We start from the raw sequence: 19866 nt of genomic DNA on the forward strand, positions 1-19866 counted from the left end.
CGTCCCTCCCCATCAAAATTCTGGCCGGGGGGGGAGGCACCCCATCCCTCCCTGCCGAAATTCTCGCTGAGGGGGAGCGCCGTAGGGGGGGAGCGCCGCCGCCGTTTGCGTCCCTGGCCTACAGTCAGCCGTGATAGGCTACGTAAATCTTTATTTAGCCTATCACGGCTGACTTTGAAAAAAAAAAAAAGCGCGTATGCAAATGGCGGTGCCCATGGGCGCTGCCATTTGCGTATGCTTTCCCCCCCCCAAAGTCAGCCGTGATAGGCTATGTAAACATTTACGTAGCCTATCACGGTGTTTTTTGAAAATCTAGCCATGATAGGCTACGTAAATCTTTACGTAGCCTATCACGTTTATTGTTTGTTTGTTTTTTTTACTTGGAAATGGCGGCGGCGGCAGCTGGTCAGAAGACCAGCCTCTGCACTGCTGCCACACCGCTGCTGGGAGCTGCCGCCACCACCAGGGACATTCGCCAAAGGTAAGTCCCATCCCGGGGGGGCGAGTGGTGAAGGACTGTTTCTCCACCAATTTCGGGGGGCCAAATGCGTTGGCATTCGGCCTCCTGGAGATTCATGGAGAAATTCTCCGACATCCCTAAGATTCTAGGCATAATTTGAAATGGAATTGAGAATAAAACTGCAATATCATACTGCTCTTATACAAATCTATGGTGTGACCACATTTGGAATACTGTGTCCAGTTCTGGTCACCACACCTAAAAAAGGATATTGTAGAGCTGGAGAAAGTTCAGAAAAGGGCTGGATCATCTCCCCTATAAGAGAAAGTTCGAACATCTGGTCTTGTTTAGCTTCAAAAAAAGGAAGGTAAGGGGAGACATGATAGAGGTGTACAAAATTATGCAAGGTGTATTGAACGTGGACAGGGAAACTTTTTCCTCCATCTCTCATAATAATAGAACCCAATGGGTTCATCCCATGAAGCTGATTGGTGGGAGTTTCAGGACAGATAAAAGTAAACACTTCTTCACACAGGGCATAGTCAAACTATGGAATTTGACGTAGTGATGGCCACCAACTTGGATGGCTTTAAAAGGGGGTTAGACAAATCCCTGGAGAAGTCTATTAATGGGTGCTAGTCATGATGGCTATGTGCTACCTCCAGTACCAGAGGCAGTGAGCCTATGTACACCACTTGCTGGAGAACATGGGTGGGTGGTGGTGGTGGTGCTGTTGCACTCGTGTCTTGCTTGTGGTTTCCTGGTCGACAGCTGGTTGGCTATTGTGTGAACAGAATGCTGGACTAGATGGACCCTTGGTCTGATCCAGTGTGGCTCTTCTTATGTTCTTATTTATTTATTTAAGGCCATCACCCCATTCAGCAGGACCTCTTGGCTCTCTGTATATTATTTTCAGGGGGCTGTATGGACTGCTGTGGGAAGGAGGCGGTGGGAAAGTCCACTTCTGACAGCACAGTTGATCCAGCATAAATCCCATTACTCAATGGGAGTGGGAGGGCATGCATTTCAAACATGGTAACAACCGATTCATACATTTGGAAATATGGGCAGGAAAATACACGTTAATTTTCATGTGAAAAAAAAGACACAAAGCTCACAATCTTAAACATGAGTCAGAACGAACTTGGAGGTATAATTCGGAGCATTTCTATGACCTCGGATATTACTGATTTGCGCATCCCTGCACGTCTCAGCCAACTGGTGAACTTGGTGACTCATGTAGTTCTGCTCTTTTGTAGGACATCTGAGGCCCTGATTGGCTCCCAGCCCAGTCTTCTGATTGGCTGGGAGGAAGATATGGTCCAACCGAGTTAGGTCAACCTCTGTCTTTGAATACTCTAGTACAACAGCCAATGAATTTGGAATATGTATTCAGTCATCTCTTTAGATTTCTTTAGACCATCCCATCCCAAAGGCTCAGGGTGAATTAGAGAAAAGCAAAAACAAACCATCTAAAAGAACTCAAACCATAGAATAATACCTCCTCTATTTCAATGAAATTTCCCCATTGTTTCCTGCTTTAACCCTATATGCCAAAGACCAGTCAGCTGTTCCAGCTTGTACTGTCTTCTTCAGCCCTTTCTCTCAACCTCCATTTCCTCCTCTTCTCCTTACTACAGACTGTCTTTTAAAGATTTTGATCTCAGTGGCCACATGTCTGAAACAAGGAACTTGCCTAACCCTCAGTTGCACTTGAGAGATCTCACTGCGTCCACCTGAAGCTTCACCTCCATGTTAGCAAAGCTATGAGCTAGGGACTGCCACTGCACCACAAAAGAAGTTCAGATGCCCTTACCAAATGCAAAGGTGGAGGACGTGGCCCCTGTATATGTCACAGCTAGGGATGTGCAGACTGTATAAAATCCGCTCCATCTGTGTTTCACGGATTGTCAGGAGCCTTTTGTTCCATCGTCCGCCCACAGATGGATGCATTTTTATTTATTTATTTGGTCATGCAGAAAAATACACAAATAATTACTTCAGAGGTTTTGTAACAATTTACATAATTGACCTTAGTACATATGTCACAGTTAGCGTCTTGTCCCCCATTCCATCCCACTTTTCCCCAGCAGAAACTTGCATATTTTCCTACGAATAAATATGCATAGATTTTGGGAAAGTTAAAACAAAAGCAAAAAAAACAACCACATACAAAAGTCCACGGACTCTGTGTGACCTGAGGGGGCTGCTCTGCAGCAGATTCCGCAGGCTGGATTCTTAGAAATCCAAGCTCATTTTAATCTGTCTTGACTTTCTCCAGCACCCCTAGTCATGGGTGTGTATAACAAGGATGGGGGCACTTTTACTCAAGAAAATGTTTACCCAAATTTCTGTTTCAGTAAAAGGACAGATCAGGTAGGTAGAGCAAACCATCTGCAGGGCTGCTGGTCATAGCTGCCCAACTGGTTCCAATAAGGTATGATGGTGGTAGACATGTTGTTTCAACCAGGAGTGGTTGACCCCTGGCTTTGCTGAGGGTCACATTCCTTCAGGGGTAATTGATCAAGGGGGGAGGGGCTGTATGCCAGTGGTGGGTGTGGCCAAGCCAGTGATGGGTGTGGCCAGAGCCAAAGGTGAACAGGGTAACACTCTCTCTCTCTCTCTCTCTCTCTCCACCCATCAGGTCCTTGCCCAAGCTTTGAATTGATCAGTTGAAGAGGTCTTTTAAAAAAATCATGAACAAACAATACAATATGAAAACACCACTGACACCAAGTGTGAAATAACCCATCAACGATGGCCGGCATATATATAACAGATACTGTATATAACATGGTAGAGCTGAACTTCCTCTTGAGGGTCTACTGATCTAGATTTAGCTAGGGAGTATTAATTAGGTCTTTCCAGATGAATTAAGGTGAAGGCCACATGAAATCAGGCCGAGGGAGGAAGCTGCCTATCCCTGGCTTGAATCAAGGTCTTCCCCAGTAGGAAGCTGGTCTGATTTTTAGAGCAAGTGTGCACAGAACTTTGCATGACTTCTCTCCTCGACGGCTTTTCTCCTTTATGGTGAAAATGTCAAGTCCACCGGTGCAGCTTGGCTGAGGAGAAAAATACAGTGGGAGGGGAGAGAGGCTGCAGGGAGGCTGCAGGCTGCTGTTCACCTGCTTTATACATATGTGGCAGATCCAGTTTTAATCAAACACATTTTTCCTTATTTTATCTTATTTATTTAGAACAAGTGTAGGAAACGTGGTTTCCATGAGCACTGATGTGCCCCCCCCCACATTTCTTGGCACCTTCCAGGTGCTGCAGCCCTCCCACTTTTAAACAAACAAATACTGTAACACATTTTCTTACTGGCAGCTGGGATTGCCATGAAATATGTTTGTTGGTGCTGAAAACTATGGGTTCAAAGGAGCTGTTTAGTGTGTTGGGGCTCAGACCCCACCTCTGCCTTGCGCTCAGCCTTTTTTGACAGGTTACTTGTCGTTTGTGAATGGCCATGCCTCCCATGACAACCATTTTGTGATGGTGCCCAGGACAGTTCCTCAAATGTCTACATGTGCCAATGGCCCCAAAAGGCCACCTACCCCTATTTAGGGTATCTATTATCCTATGGGATTGCCACTTTATGGAAGGACTGTGCTTCATATATCCTATGCCCTAGGTGAGGCGGGCGGGGGGGGGGGCAGGATGGCAGAAATGTTTTAGCTTTCAGTTCCTGCTTTTTAGCATATTTAACTAGATGGGCATCTGAGCTTGTCTAGCTAGTTTACCTCTCTGTGGGTGGGTATGGGAATGGAGAGGCTCAGTGAACCCATAGCCTCCCCCTCCCCAATGACTATACTGCCCCCTTTCCCCCGTCCCCCTCCTCTTCTGAGGTTGCAACCGGGACCTCAGAAGAGGAGCTGCTGCTGTCTGCAGAGCTTTCCATGGGGGCTAGGAGGGATGGGGTGGGGAAATCCCCGATCAGGTCCCTCCGCAAAGGTCATAGCTGTGTCTAATAGTCTGGGGTGGGGGTGCATCCCCACCATCCTATGGTCCCTGGGATGCTCTCCCAGGGACCAAAGGATTGCTCTCTTATATAGCCATTCCATTACAGACATTTTCTGGGTGTCTCAGAAAGCAAATACATCATGAATATGCAGTATAAAAGAACAAAAAATATTTAAAGCAAATAAAACACAGATTGTTGTTGTTGTTGTTGTTGTTATTATTATTATTAAATTCATCTCTCTTGTTTATTTAACTGCTACAGCAAGATGCCATTCTGAGATGTGTGAACAGAAGCTCCCGTTTTAAAATATGTGTTGCAAATTTTCCACATGTTCTCTTCACACTTTTAACAAATCACCCTCGGAGTTTTAAGTGTGCTTTTTGCATCGAGATGTTCTGAGAATAATAATACTAATTATACACACACATCTCAACTTGTTTGCAAGAACCAGAGGAGTGTCTAGAAGTGGGGAAGAAGTTGCCAATAAAAAATGCCATGGCTTCAAGAAACAAAACCCATTTGGCTTCATCAACCTCCCATGTATATGGGAAAAGGTTGAGTGATGCTGTAAAACATAATGGAAAGCTGGTGAATCGATATCATGTTATTTTTAATGTTACTTTATTAATCATGTGTTCTCTCTTTTTATTTGTGTCTGCAGGAGAAACAAATAGTTGTGAACATTGTTTCTGGTGAAATAATAGCAATCATGAGAGGACATCAGTTTCATTGGCTACAGCATCATCATAATGGCCTGTGAAGGGAAACTGGAATACAGTTTTGATTGCTTTGGCCATAATCTGTCAGGAATATTTTCCTGGGTGTTATTGCACAATTCCCATATTTTCCAATAGGGAAAGGACTTCCCGGTAGATTGTGCCCTTCATATCTGCTCTTATCTGAGAAAATTATTTCTCTGAATAAGTGGCCCAATCCACCGTGCTGTGCTCTCATCCATCGTCCATGCTTTCCAATGAAATTTGTGCAAGAGAACATCTGAGCAAGGATGGTGCATTTATCTGAGAAATTCTTAATCTGAAATATGTGTACAGTTAAGTCTATTGTGTGCATGGCTTGAGGGAGTGGGTCTGTGGGAGCTGGAATCAGTTACTTTGCCCTGTCAAATTATCCTTACTGTGCAACCCACAAGCAGCTCTGGGCTCTGGCTGACCCATGACCTGGAAGGATTTGTTAGACACAAATACCACCTCTCAGTTTCCTGTGTTTCTTTCCCCACCCCAAAAGTTATTTACAACTTCTTTACAAGCTGGATGAATAGGCTGTGTGCCATGCCCATTTCATGGTCTCCAGAGCAGTCAATGGGCAGTATCCAATGTGCCATCAGTAATAACATAAATTAGGTTGTGCTAGTGTAACCCACTGGTATATTCCCCCTTTAAGAATTCTGAGTGATAATATTCCTGCACATGCTCAATAACAGAGTGAGATGGGAAGTGGCCACCATTATGGGCAGTTACCTCATCGCAGTTAGGAAGACACTTCTTTTCTCTTCCCTGTAAGGCCCTGAATCCTCAAAACAAGTTAGTAGTGAGGTTTCCTTTTGATTTTTTTAAGAGTCTTTTTTTTAGTTATTTACAAACACTACGAGTTCCTTGTTGTTTATGTTCTTTTATATTGTATAAAGGGCTGTTTACAAAGTTGTTCCTGTGTTGCTGGATCCTGATCCATTTTGAGAAGATTGCTGAGGAGCTGAACTGAGTAGAGACTGTTTTCTTTCTTCACCCAGCAGGAAAATCAAGTTTCAGAGAGAAATTTTATTTATATTTTTTGTTGTGGACTCAAGCTGAAAGACAGAACTTTGGTAGGGCTGTGCTCTGTTGTCTTGTTTTGATAAGTGGGTTGTTGTGCATGTAAAATTATTATATGTGCATTATTATTGTTTTTAATTAAGAAATTTAAATTATATATGTTAATTGTCCCTGTACAAGGCCTTTGCTGTGAGTAGGGATGTATGAAATACTTACCTGCTTTCATCCAGGGACATCTGCGGTGGGGGGGAGACACTCCGTCCCTCCTCCTGAAATTCTCCCCTGCTGGCTCCGCTCCGGGGTGACTCTGTGGAGCTGCTGGCCGGGGCCGCCCGCAGCCGGACTGTAGCAGCCATATCGGGGGTCAGACTAAGTAGCCTCATGCAGTCTCATGCTTCATGTTCTTGCTGAGCTCTTTCTCCCTTGAATATATTGTTGTAAGCTGACGAGACACAGGAATTCCTTATCTTGTCAAAGGTCATACAATTGTATATCTTGTTCTCCGCTGTTCTCTTCTGTTCTCTCCTGTTCTCTTCTGTTCTCTCCTTATCATGGCTACCCTATAACCCAGTTCTTGTATTATAAACAATGGTGCTAAGAGAAGAAATGTTGAGGACTGCAACCCCACGCAGGAGGGGGAGGAGGAGCCATTTCATATGTGTCACAATGTCTATAAAAACAATGTGCTGATGTATTTCGGGGCTTCTGGCTCTTTGGAAATGATTCCAGCCTTAAGCCCGCGTGTTAAATAAAGAATCTCTTTTTCCTTCACTCCGTGGTCTCTCTGACTCTGGGTTCTGCAACATAAATGGTGCCGTGACTCGGATGTGGCAGGCTCTGAGCCAGACAGGTGGCATTTGCCTGCTCTTGATCGCCGCACCAGGAAGACGAGCTCGGTGCATGCCTCCCTTTCTTGGCGCCACCGACCTTTTTGTCGAGTGAATGGGAGAAAGCCTGCACCGGGATCACCCAAACGGCAGCGAGCAGCAAGAGAACCTTGGGAAGCGGAGGAAGGAACTTGAGCCCTGCCTGTATTGCAGCTGCAATTGAGTTGAAACCCACATTGGAAGCCTTCAGGAGAAAGGCAAGTATATGGGAAAAAGAGGGCCCCGCCTTTAGGGAGAAAGGCCACTGGGCAGAAAAAAAGAGGGCCCCGCCTTATGAAGAAGGTCGGTGTTGGTGGTATACGTATACAAAAAGAACCTACTCCTTGCAGGTAGAAGGGGGGCCTGATCACACCCCCGAGTGGGCACCAGTACCCAGCACGCCAGTACTCAGTAGGAAGCTGAGGAAGCTGGGGAAGCCGCTTTCCGCTCTGGTAAAAAGTGGGAAAAGTGGGTGGCAGGGACATATGGATGCAGTGGAGAGGTTGATGATTGTGTGAGTGGCTACTGCGGTTTCTGACGCATACCGTTGACCGTCCGGGTGCCCAGGCCAGTAGCAAAGTGCGTGGTGTGTAAAATCCTCTTGTGTCGGCCAGTGAGACCCCTTACTCACTGACCAATTCCCATTCCCTAATTGTGTCTGTCTTCAATTTAGGAGGAAGGCTATGGGTGGTGGGGGAAGCAAACCTTGCACCCCCTTGGGATGTATGCTAGCAACTTTTAAGAAAGGTTTTAGTGGAGATTATGGGGACCCCCCCATGAATCCTCAACGGTTGCAGACTTTGTGTGAAATAGAGTGGCCGTCTTTTGGTATAGGATGGCCTACTAAAGGCTCTTTGGAGCCCAGCAAAATCAGCCGTGTATATGCCATTGTGGTTGGGAGACCTGGGCACCCCGACCAATTTCCCTACATAAACTCGTGAGATTCTATAGTCCGCACTTCTCCTCCATGGCTAAAGAAATGCCTAGAATCCCAGGCAAAAGTTTTGGTGCTCAGAAAAGAAAAATTGGCCAAAAAGAAATTACAACCAGTGTTAGAAGCCTCGTGTAAAGATCTGGCAGAGCTAACGGCGTTTCCACCTGCTTATGCCCTGCTTCCACCACGGGCCCATGTTACTGTGAGACCGCCCCGTCGAGATCCAGATCCTGTGGCTCCTGAGCCCCTGCCATCCCCTCTGCAGAGGCATTGCCCCTCGCTTTGACTTAGAACTGTCGCCATCAGTTTCAAGCCCCACCGGCAGTAATTCGCCAATTTCAGCTACGGTCCTCAACTCCCAGATATTGCTTGCCAAGACTTTCATCTCTACGGGATCGGGAGGTTCCCCTCTTATACCTCAATCAGCATTAATAAAAGAAACTGAAGAATTGAAGTGTTGGGCAGAAGATTTAATAAAATCGGCAGTGACCCTTAAAAAGATGTGTTCTCACAAAAAAGAGGAGGCGAGCTCGTCTACTGCTCAAGACTTGCACCCCCTTGAGATGTATGTCAAACAAAGAAGGAAAAAGGTTTTTTTAAAAAAATTCAGAATAGAGAGAGAAAACAGCAAAAAGCTCAAGGTCGAGCTGAGAGGAAAAAAAGAACAAGATCTGAGGCTGTTAATTAGAAAGTTGTTGCAGGACAGTCTGGCATTTAACAAAGCGTGGGAGCGTGAGAGTGTAAGGCCGAAGAAGTAGCTGTTAGCCTAGCGTGCCGAGGGGGGGTAGGAAAATTGCCCACAACGTTCTGAGTTGTGCAACATCATCACCTCGCCTAATTGAGATGAAATCCCTAAGAAATGGAAACGGAAAATGAAGACCCAGAAGATGAAGGCAAAATAGAAAATAAAGGTGAAGAATCAGCCCCCAGAGCACAGGCTAGACCCCTCTTCGAATGAAAAGTGTGCCATAAGACTGGCCCAAAGCAGAATGAAGCAGAAAGACCATGATGAAGATCTCTGTCAAGGTAACCGTGTTTAGCTTTGAACTGTGTTAGAATTGCATAGAGCCTGTAGCTACTGACCATCGGCGATATGATTTCTGAAGAGCATAACCATTAAGCTTTTGCCGTGGGATTCCCTGCAATGAAGAAATCTCACTGATTTAAGTGTCCAGTGTTACGCTGCCTGAGTATGAGTGCGGAAGAGACCGAGAAACCAGACAGCATGTTCCTGGCCAAGCCAAAATCACACTACTACCATGCTCCTGAAAGCTGCAATAAACTGTGTAAGCTGGGAGACCCAACCTGATTGAGAAAAAAAGAAGATATTGGAGCAACTGTCTTAAAAAAGCAATGAGATCTGTGTAGCTGGCTGGCTGACGCTGTCAGTAATGTTACAACTTTAAATTAAGACTGTTTTCCTGTTTGAGACCCCAGCGAAGAAAGCTGACCCGAGTTATTTGTTGCCTGTGCCAAAGCAAGAATTTGGCTGCCCTGTACCTCATCGTGTCCTGTTTTAAGCTTGGGATTTACAAATACAAACAAACTGAGAAGCTTGCCTTTGAAGTCCTGCAAATCACCCCACCGCCTCCCCAAAGATTAATGGCTGCCTGAAAAATGCAAGTATAAAGCGATGCCCATCACCCCCCAGCATCCTGAGTTTCGGCACTCAGTGTTTCAGTGCTTTCGTGTACCAGGTTAGGAAAAAAAAAAAAAAAGAGTAAGTTTTTAAAATGTCTGTGAGAACCTGACAGAAGTAAAATAAAATTTACAGAGGAGTTGCCCAGGTTAAAGCGTCACAGCTAGAGAGCTGAGCTGTGCCGCTCTGTTTAGACAGAGGCCTTGCTAAAAAGTTAAAGGCCCTTGTCTGTCAGAAGGGGTGTAGGGCCACACTTCCCCTTTTTAAATTGATGCAAAAGTAGAGAGCCTTTGCTGGAAACATCTCATCTTCATTGCCCAGAGCCTTCTCTGTTTGCCTCCATCATCATCTAGGCTTTTTAGAGACACTCTGCACATGGACTAAAATTTTAAATTGTCAAAGACTTGCCATGGACAGTGCTGTGAAGCTTTTGATAAACTTGAACTCTCATCGCTGTAGACCGTGTGTCTGTGTTTGCAGTCAGCTCAGTGTACAGCAGGCTGAGTTTGATCTATGACTTTTAGATTTCCTTCTGCCAGAACTCATGCAGCATAGAGTTGCCAATGCAAAAATAGTGACCTAGAACTCTTTGCGTGTGTGGGTATGCCCGTCCCTTGATTTTAATGGGCCCTGAGCATGCCAGAAGAGCAGTATAATTGCTGAATCTGCTCCATCATGCCTTACCGTGCAAAAAGTGTTTTCCATTCATTGTGTTAAATTGCAGAAAAAGTTTGTTGTGTATATTTTATGATTTCTTAGATATCATAAAATATATGTGATATTTGCAGATTAGTGTTAGTTGCAACTCCAAATGATACTGAGTGTGTGGTTCCCAATGAATGACAAGGAGAAAAGACAAAGACAAGTAGAGAAAGACAGAAGCAAGTAGAAAAGAAAGAATAGAGAAAGTAGCAGACAGATAGAGAAGGGAAAAAAAGAAGAAGCAAGAAGCAAAGAGAAGAGGCGTGGCCATAGTTGCCCCCAGGGTAAATTAAAAGCAGCTAATTGTGCCTGGAGCTTATTACCTGGGATAAAGTAGCCACAATAATGTAATAGTTCTTTAAGATGGAGAAAATTGTAACCAGAAAGAAAAGAAGAGCCTATCCCAAATGTGTGTCATTGGGACTAGTGTAAGGCAGAAAGGTTTAAGCAAGTGAGTTTAACTTGAAAAAGACAAATAAAGAGACAAAGCTGGTGCATGGAGCAGAAAATTTTATGTAAAAAGTTTGAAACATGATCTGCAATACAGGCAGATCAGCAAAGAAAAAGAAAGCAAAAGAAAGAGAAAAAAAATGTCTTCCCATACTAATGAATAAAAGTGTTATCAAGCACTTTGGGAAGCGAAGTTGTTTACAGGAAGCTGTGCCTGAGAACCAAACACTTCTAGCCTATGCTGAAAATGCTTGCTAGTGTTGTGTTGCCTCATGGGTAACATGTATGGTATAAAACCCATTTAGCCCAATAGCTCGTGGTTCAGAAAAGCTGTCTGATCCAACCATTAAGTACGCCTGTGTGCTGTAAGTTACCCAATAAAGTCTCCTTGTAAGTAAACCCCACCCCCGGCTAGAATCCCAAAACACAAGCAGGGCTAGAGCGCCTCACCCAGTATCAAACCCTGCTGTTAAAAGCCATGAAAGCAGACCTGCAACTGGAAAATTAAAGAAGGGGACTAGACCCTACTGCAGCTTGCCAGGTGAATAGCTGCCCAGCGTACGGTCAGATCCCAAAGAAGATCAAACATGCGTGTTGTAGTGTTAGTAGTGTTGCATTGTGTTTCTTTAATAAGGTGCAAAAAAGGGGGGCCTGCCCCTGGAAGGAGAAGTTTGTCCCAGCAATTCACTGATAATTACTGGCTTCACGTGGCTAACATCACGAGAGTAAAACATTTTTGTTTGCCAGGAGGTATACCTGCAAACAGGCTTATTAGCTCTTGCCTAATACCTGTCTGTAGACATCCTGGGAAAATTCAAAAAGATACCATGTTAAGAGTTTATGGTGTAAGTTTAACTTATTCCTAAAATGCTAATTGGGGCATAGTTGCAAAGATCCTACCCCCTACAGAATTTACTTTACGTACCCCCATCGTTGCTGAAACAAATACTACGTGTGCACGAATGCTTAATTGTCAAAAATTTTCCAGAAAATATAAAGCTATCCCTGGCCCCCTTCCACTGTAATAAAATTCAAAACATATATTTTAATGATGCCCACATACTTTTGCCTCATAAATGGTTTTAGACATGTGGTTCCCACACTTGGTCATTCATTCCTGCCAGCTTGTCTGATAACCACCCACGTTGCCTCAGCCGCCAATTAAACTGGTGCCAATTCTTCCCCTGTGGCCCGAGAAAATCCGTCGACGGCAGCCTCGAGCACTCCAACTAACTAAAAATTGTAATAGTCATGTGCAGTTATATTCTGACTCAGAAAAATTGGCCTTAGCAATGTCACTGGTTAGAGTTCCAGGTTTAGCCTTAGCTGATGGTCTGGAGATTAACTGGTTAAGCTTGCAGCTTAGCCAAAAGCATAAATGCCACCTCACGAGCATTGTCATTGTTAAATAAAGAGTTGCATGATCTAAGAGGTGCAGTTCTAGAAAATAAAGCTGGTATAGATTACCTCTTCCTTCTTCATCATTTAAGTTGTGAGACACACCAAAAGCTCTGTTGTTTTAACTTAACTGATAATGGCAATGCTGTAGATGAACAGATCAACAAGCTGCACAATATAGTAGCTAACAAAACAATAAGACAAAACAATTAGCTCAATTAGTTAACCCCTTGGCTTCCAGATCTTAGCTGGCTTAAAGCATTGTTCATCCTAATTCTACCAGTGTTGATCATAAAAGTTCTGTTATGTCTCTGTGTTCCTTGTCTTATGCGCTGTTTAACCAATCTGTTTTATGTCTCAGCGAGTAAAACTGCTGCCCTCTACGCTCTAATAGCCCAACAAGAGGCTAAGTAATATGTATGTCACAAAAAGCTTTGTATGGTTATCAGAAATGCTATAATTGTAATGAAATTATGCATTTAAGAGGGGAATGTAGCAGCCATATCGGGGGTCAGACTAAGTAGCCTCATGCAGTCTCATGCTTCATGTTCTTGCTGAGCTCTTTCTCCCTTGAATATATTGTTGTAAGCTGACGAGACACAGGAATTCCTTATCTTGTCAAAGGTCATACAATTGTATATCTTGTTCTCTGCTGTTCTCTCCTTATCATGGCTACCTTATAACCTAGTTCTTGTATTATAAACAATGGTGGTAGGAGAAGAAATGTTGAGGACTGCAACCCCACACGGGAGGGGGAGGAGGAGCCGTTTCATATGTGTCACAATGTCTATAAAAACAATGTGCTGATGTATTTCGGGGCTTCTGGCTCTTTGGAAATGATTCCAGCCTTAAGCCTGCGCGTTAAATAAAGAATCTCTTTTTCCTTCACTCCGTGGTCTCTCTGACTCTGGGTTCTGCAACAGGACATCTGGCCGCTGCTGAGCTGCGCAGGGAAGCAAATGGCAGCCGCTGTAGCTGCAGCCATTTGCGTCCATGTCTTTTGCCATGATAGGCTACATATATATTTACATAGCCTATCATGACCAAGGGCAAAGTGAATGGATGATATTCTGGAGGTGACGGACTCGACCTTGGGGGAAGCTCTGGTGTGGGCTGGTCCATGAAGTCATGAAGAGTCGGAAGCGACTGACTGAATAAACAACAACAACAACAATCATGGCAAAAGGCAGGAATGCAAATGGCGGCCGCTATGCCATTTGCATCCCTGTCTTTTGCCGTGATAGGTTAGGTAAATATATACGTAGCCTAGCATGGCAAAAGACAGGGACGCAAATGGCGTAGCAGCCGCCATTTGCATTCCTGCCTATTGCCTTGATAGGCTACGTATATATTTATGTAGCCTATCACAGCCTCCGCAGGGATGCAAAAGGCGTCCCTGCATTAGCCGTGATAGGCTACGTAAATATGTAGCCTATTACAGCCATTCCTGGGAAGGCGGAAGGCGGCCGCAGACGTGACAGCCATTCGCAAAGCACCGGATGGCTGCAAACAGGTAGGCTCTGTTCTGGGCCCATTTCAGGGGGTGGCAGGGGGGGTTGCTTCGTTCCGCCATGGATTCCAGGGGGCCAAATGCACTGGAATTCAGCCTCCCTGGAATCTGTGGTGGAATTCTCCAACATCCCTATCTGTGAGTCCCTTTAGAGACCCTGAAGAAAAGTGTTACACTAGCATAAGAGACCTCTAACACAACACCAATAGCATTAGCTGGTGTGATGAGATTCCCCAGAAAATCCATTCAGTCAGCAATAGGGATGTACGAAAGTCACTTACCTTTTCGAAGGGTGACATTCGCGGTGGGGGGGAGGTGCTCCATCCCTCCCCCCGAAATTCTCTCCGGCCAGCTCCACTCCGCAGTGATTCCGCAGAGCCACTGGCCAGGGCCGCCCACAGCTGGACATCTGGCCACTGGGCAGCCTGCAGGGACGCAAATGGCGGCTGCCGTAGCCACCGCCATTTGCGTCCCTGTATTTTGCTGTGATAGGCTAGGTAAATATTTACATAGCCTATCACAGCAAAAAACAAAACAAAACATCCAACGCAAATGGCAGTGGCTATGGTGGCCGCCATTTGCGTTCCCTTTTTTTTTGGCTGTGATAGACTACATAAATATTTACGCATATTTACGTAGCCTATTACGGCAAAAGAGATGGGCGCAAATTGCGGCCACTATGCCATTTGTGCCCCTCTCTTTTGCCGTAATAGCCTACGTAAATATTTACGTAGCCGTGATAGGCTACGTAAGTATTTATGTAAGTATTTATGTAGCCTATCATGGCTATAGTGAAGAAGCGGATGGCGGCCACGGACGCAGCAACCATTCGCAAAGCAACGTGAACGGCAGCAGGTAGGTGTCCCATTTCGCGCGCCTTTCGTGGGGTGGGGGGGCAGGGGGGCTTCGTTCTGCCACGGATTTCAGGGGGCTGAATGCACTGGCATTTGGCCTCACCGAGATCCATGGTGGAATTCTCTGACATCCCTAGTCAGCAAACACTTTTGCCAGAGTGCCAGAGGTCCCATACACTAGTGCAGTTTAATGTACCTTAACACTTGTGTCACATCATATACTGCCCATTTTTAATGCTCCCATCACAGATTAGATGTGATCTTCAGATCCTCATTCATTTATTCATTCATTTTTGGCATTTATAATCCACCTTTCTGTAAAATATCCAAGGTGGCTTCTAAACCAAATAAAACCAAATAAAACCGAAGCACAGAACCCTTTTGAGAAATACTAACTGCAATTGTTATAACCTCCAGCAACATTCCTTGGATGTTTTCCCTAGGGTGTAAGGAATCTCCAAATCCACCCCAACACTTTGCAACTCTAACAACAGCTGCCTCCTGTTATGGGGACTGTGCCAGGGAGCCTTACCCTCTCATCTCATGGAGCCAGAGACAATATCTGCAGGCAGTCTGGGCGCTTATCTTTAGAACTCACCCTGGTGGGGTCTCACCTTCTGGGGTGACGATAGGACCATTGTGAGTTCTGGCAGAATTGGGCTTCAGGGGGGAGGGAGGAGAAAGTACCAGGCTTCAGGGCTAACAAAAGTATGGGAGCAAAAGAAACATCATAGTGGGGCATGCTGGAGCCTTTGCCCCAATAGGTTTGATCAGGTCACACAGGTGTGCCTTCATCTCCATGGGTAATGACAGGGGCCTGGTAAAGGTGATCCAGTGGAGTGGACATCCACTGAAGAGGCAACCCCCATGAGGCTCGATCCAAGCATTAGGGCTGACACTGTTCCCTCACGGTCCGGCATTCTGGGGCTTCCTGATCTGGTACTTTCAGCTTTTACCCTTCTCTCACCTCTGCATCTCTGGATGCATCGCTGAGGAAGGACCCAGAAGCTCCACTTGGGTGTCCTGCCCTCCCTGCTACCTCTCAAGCAAGCTGCCACCTTGTGTTTGTTTTGTTTTGCACATGTGCACAGCGGGTGGAAGAGAGAGTTTGGTGTTGGTCCAGCAAGATGTGGCCACCAGGCACTGAGGTCAAGTAATTATTGGAAGGGGGGCTGGTGGAGTTCTGTCATTTCCTTACAGCCATTTCACAGATGGTGAATTAAGGTTACGATAAGAACATAAGAAGAGCCACACTGGATCATCTCACCCGGCATTCTGTTCACACAGTGGCCAACCAGGTGCCCATGAGAAACTTAACAAGTAGGACTTGAGTGCAATAGCACCCTGTGGGTCATGTTTCCCAGCAGGTCTTGTACATAGATTGTCCAAGAATGCTCAATGAGTTCATTACTATGGGGTGTTTCACATTGGCTTCCCTACACAGGTGCACACTGGTATGGGGGAAGCGGGGTTCATGAACACTGAAGTTCGCCATTGTGCGCTAAGATCATATAAGTATCTATTTCAGTATTTCCACATTTGATGGGAAGCCATAACTGGTAACTAGTTCTCACAAAATCTTGTCAACAAAATGGAAATTTGTATGACTTTCCTTCATGGTGGCATGCATTGATTCCTCTCCCCCAGAACTAGTATGTGGTCATCCAGAAAAAACAAAACAAGACATCCATTGTATGTGAAGCAGCCCTGACCACTGATTTGAATTCAGTATTCTCCAGGTCCCTGTTCACACACTGTCCATTGGGCCACATTTGCTCCCAAGAGTTCTTCAACATTTTCATTACAAACCCTAAGCTAGGAGACTGACAGGGACAGATGGAAAGATTTCACTAAAAAGAGGCACACATATTTGGAGCAAAGTGTCCTTAGCTGAGTGGACTGATTAGATAAAACAGACCTCAGGTATTATGCATGGCTCATACTTTTCCTGCTTTCACATTTGTTTTCCCTTGTGTGCCACCAGAGAGAGAGAGAGAGAGAGAGAGGCAAGGATATTTCACTCCTCTTTTAATGGGTAAAATTTTGAGCATAATAACCACAAGAAATATGTGACCAGTGAATGAGAAGTAGCTGAAAAACTTCTATCCATCTTCTTCGGTCTACAGTAGACATGCAGAAGTTATCCTTTCCTCTGCTACCAATAAAATGGGAGGAAGCTATTATTTCTAATTATGTTGGGGGTTGGAACAGAGTTTTTCTATTACTCCTAGGTGAAGGCCTAGTTTCTGGGTGCAGAACATTAATTTTCCTTTAAGTGATGTTTGAGACGACAGAAGATTGGTTCTGCTTGATTTACAGTGTCAGCATTTTTGAAGTTGTTGTATTTCATGTATTCTCTCTCTCTCTCTTCCCCCCCCCTTTCTCTCACATGTAATTTTGTGAACAACCACCATTTAATCATGAAGCATCCAGATGATGAATACAAAAGCAACCCCTTTATTATTCATAGATAGCATCCTTCCCAATAGCAAAGTTCTTTTGGTTATGAATAATTGTGCTCAAAACCTTGGTTTCTGCTTAATCTCTCAGGGGCTCCTTCTTTATATCTAATTTATTTTTAATACCACAGGGGGTGCTGGGGAAAGATGAGTTGAACTCCACTTCTTTGCCGTGAAGTAGTGATAGTGAGGAAGAATTACTTTCCTCTGATAACAAAGTCTCTGCAAGGAAGGAAGCATGTTATGAGGAGATGTGCTGGCATTTGAATCCTCTTAGTTACAAGGACTTATGGCCTTTCTGATGTTTTGTCCTACAATTGCAATGATCCTTCATCATTGGCTATGCTGGCTAGGGCTGGTGGGAGTTGCAGTCTAAAACATCTGGATGGTCATAAAAACACAAGAAGAGCCATGATGGATCAGACCAAGGGTCCATTTCTATACACACACACACACACACACACACGTATATATCCAGAGCAAGGAATACATATGAAATGTACATACACTGACCATTTGTTAAATTCCATCAAGCAGGTAAGAAATTTAAAAGAGCATGTACATCAATGAATATTAAAGACTGTTCCCGTACAAAATTATTTCCATATTATAACTTCCAGTGGAGGCTGGTGGCTCCTATGTCAGTGGGGTGGTGAGTCCACTCTGGGGTTCAGTCAGAACTCTAAAGGAGCTATCGCCTATCGAAGGTGCTGCACCCAGACTGATATCATATATATGCATTTCATATGTATTCATTGCTATGGATATTTAAAACTTTAAACCTTCAGTGATAACCTCTTCCCCCAAAGAGGCAACTATTGGACATTGTCAAAGCATACGTTTAAAAGAAGCGTTAGCTGCATTGCACCATCATCAATTAGCCAAATTAGACAATCACTTATTAAAGAGAAGTTGCAAGTGTCTAACAGACAAGAAACAAAAGTGTTTTGCTGAATGAGACTCAGCCGAAGATCCATAGACACAATAGGCACAGACACCAAAGCAGCAATCCACTGATGAGACAGAATGGGATGATCCAATTCCTTTCCCATTCCTGCTTAAAAACCTGTGTATTATATTTATTGACCAATAACAAGTGCCGATAGACATGGATTGTGGGTTGCTTGGCCTGACCAGCCTCCATAAGTGCTTCTGAAAATGACAGAGACTTTGATGCTGTAAAAATGACTTGGCCAAACCTAGATACTAACAAATGCTGGAATTGTTGGCATTGCCATTCAGCCAGAGCTGGCAAGTCAGATTTGGCACACAGAATAGATGACAACCAGAACTCATCATCAGCACCCACCAGTTGATCCAAAGCAAAAATCACCTTATCTGCTCATGTTTGCCACAAAAACTTTTCTTACCAATTTTTAGGTCTGGATTTATTATTTTATTTATCTATTTACAAGATTTATATACCGCTCCACATCAAAGATTTTGGAGTGGTGAACAACATGATAAAGGAATAAACCCCCATAATTAAAGCAATTAAAACATTTTAAAAGAACAGATTCTGAACCACAGCTGGGCACTTAGGGAAGGCCTCTCAAAATAGCAATGTTTCCAGGAGGTGCCGAAAACAGCCAAACATTGGTGCCTGTCTGACCTCCAAAGGCAGATAATTCCACAGGAAGGGGGCCACCATGCTGAAGGCTCTTTTCTTGGTAGACTCCAACTGGGCCATGGGTCCATGTGGAACCACCAGGAACATGCCCGCTGATGACCTCTGTGACTGGGCAGGTTGGTAAAGAAGGAGGTGCTCTCTCAGTTACCCTGGTCCTGAGTTGTTTAGGGCTTTCTACACTAGTACTAGAACCTTAAACCCAGTACTGAATAGGCAGCCAGCGCAGTTCCCTCAGCAATGGAGTTACATGGTGAAAAGGGGCAGCCCCCACGCTGCACTAGCTCTAGCTTCCGGACCAGCCTCAAGGGCAGCCCCACATAGAGTGCATTGCAGTAATCCAGTCTTGAGGTTACTAATGCCTGTTCCACTGTGGCCAAGTGATCCCTGTCCAGGAGAGGCCATAGCTGGCGAACCAGCCGAAGCTGGTAAAAGGCACTCCAAGCCACAGCGGCCACTTGGGCTTCCAGCAACAGAGATGGATCTAGGAGTACCCCAAACTATGGACCTGATCTTTCAGAGGGAGTGCAACCCCATCCAGAACAGGCAATCTCCCAGACTCGGGAATCACTCACCCACAGGGCTTCTGTCTTGCCAGGATTCAGTTTCAGTTTATTGGCCCTCATGAACTCATTACTGAGTTCCGGCACTGGTCCAGGACTTGCACAGCCTCTCCTGATTCAGATGTCACAGGGAGATAGAGCTGCATGTCATCAGCATACTGATGGCACTTGGCTCCGCATCCCTTAATGACCACTCCCAGCAGCTTCATATAGATGTTAAACAACACTGGGGACAAGATGGTAGGGATGTCAGAGAATTCTGCCACGGATCTCGGGGAGGCCGAATGCCAGTGGATTCAGCCCCCCGAAATCGGTGGCGGAACGGTCTGCCCCCTGCCCCCCCGGGACGAGACTTACCTGGGGCGGATCTTCCTGGCGGCGGCGGCTCCGGCAGCGGCTCCGGCAGCAGTTCGGCAGCGGTTTGGCGGCAGTTCGGCGGCGGTTCGGCAGCGGCTGGTCTTCCGACTGGCTGCCTCCACCACCATTTCCAGTTTGAAAAAAAAAAAGACGTGATAGGCTACGTAAACATTTACGAAGCCTATCACGGCTAGGTTTTTTTAAAAAACCATGATATGCTACGTAAACCTTTACGTAGCCTATCACGTCTAACTTTTTTTTAAAAAAAAAACCCCGCACGTATGCAAATGGCGGCGGCCACGGCCGTCGCCATTTGT

The sequence above is a fragment of the Heloderma suspectum genome, chromosome 4 (assembly GCF_057233095.1).
Source record: "Heloderma suspectum isolate Gila_16-S chromosome 4, 16-S_ref, whole genome shotgun sequence".
Taxonomy (NCBI): Eukaryota; Metazoa; Chordata; class Lepidosauria; order Squamata; family Helodermatidae; genus Heloderma; species Heloderma suspectum.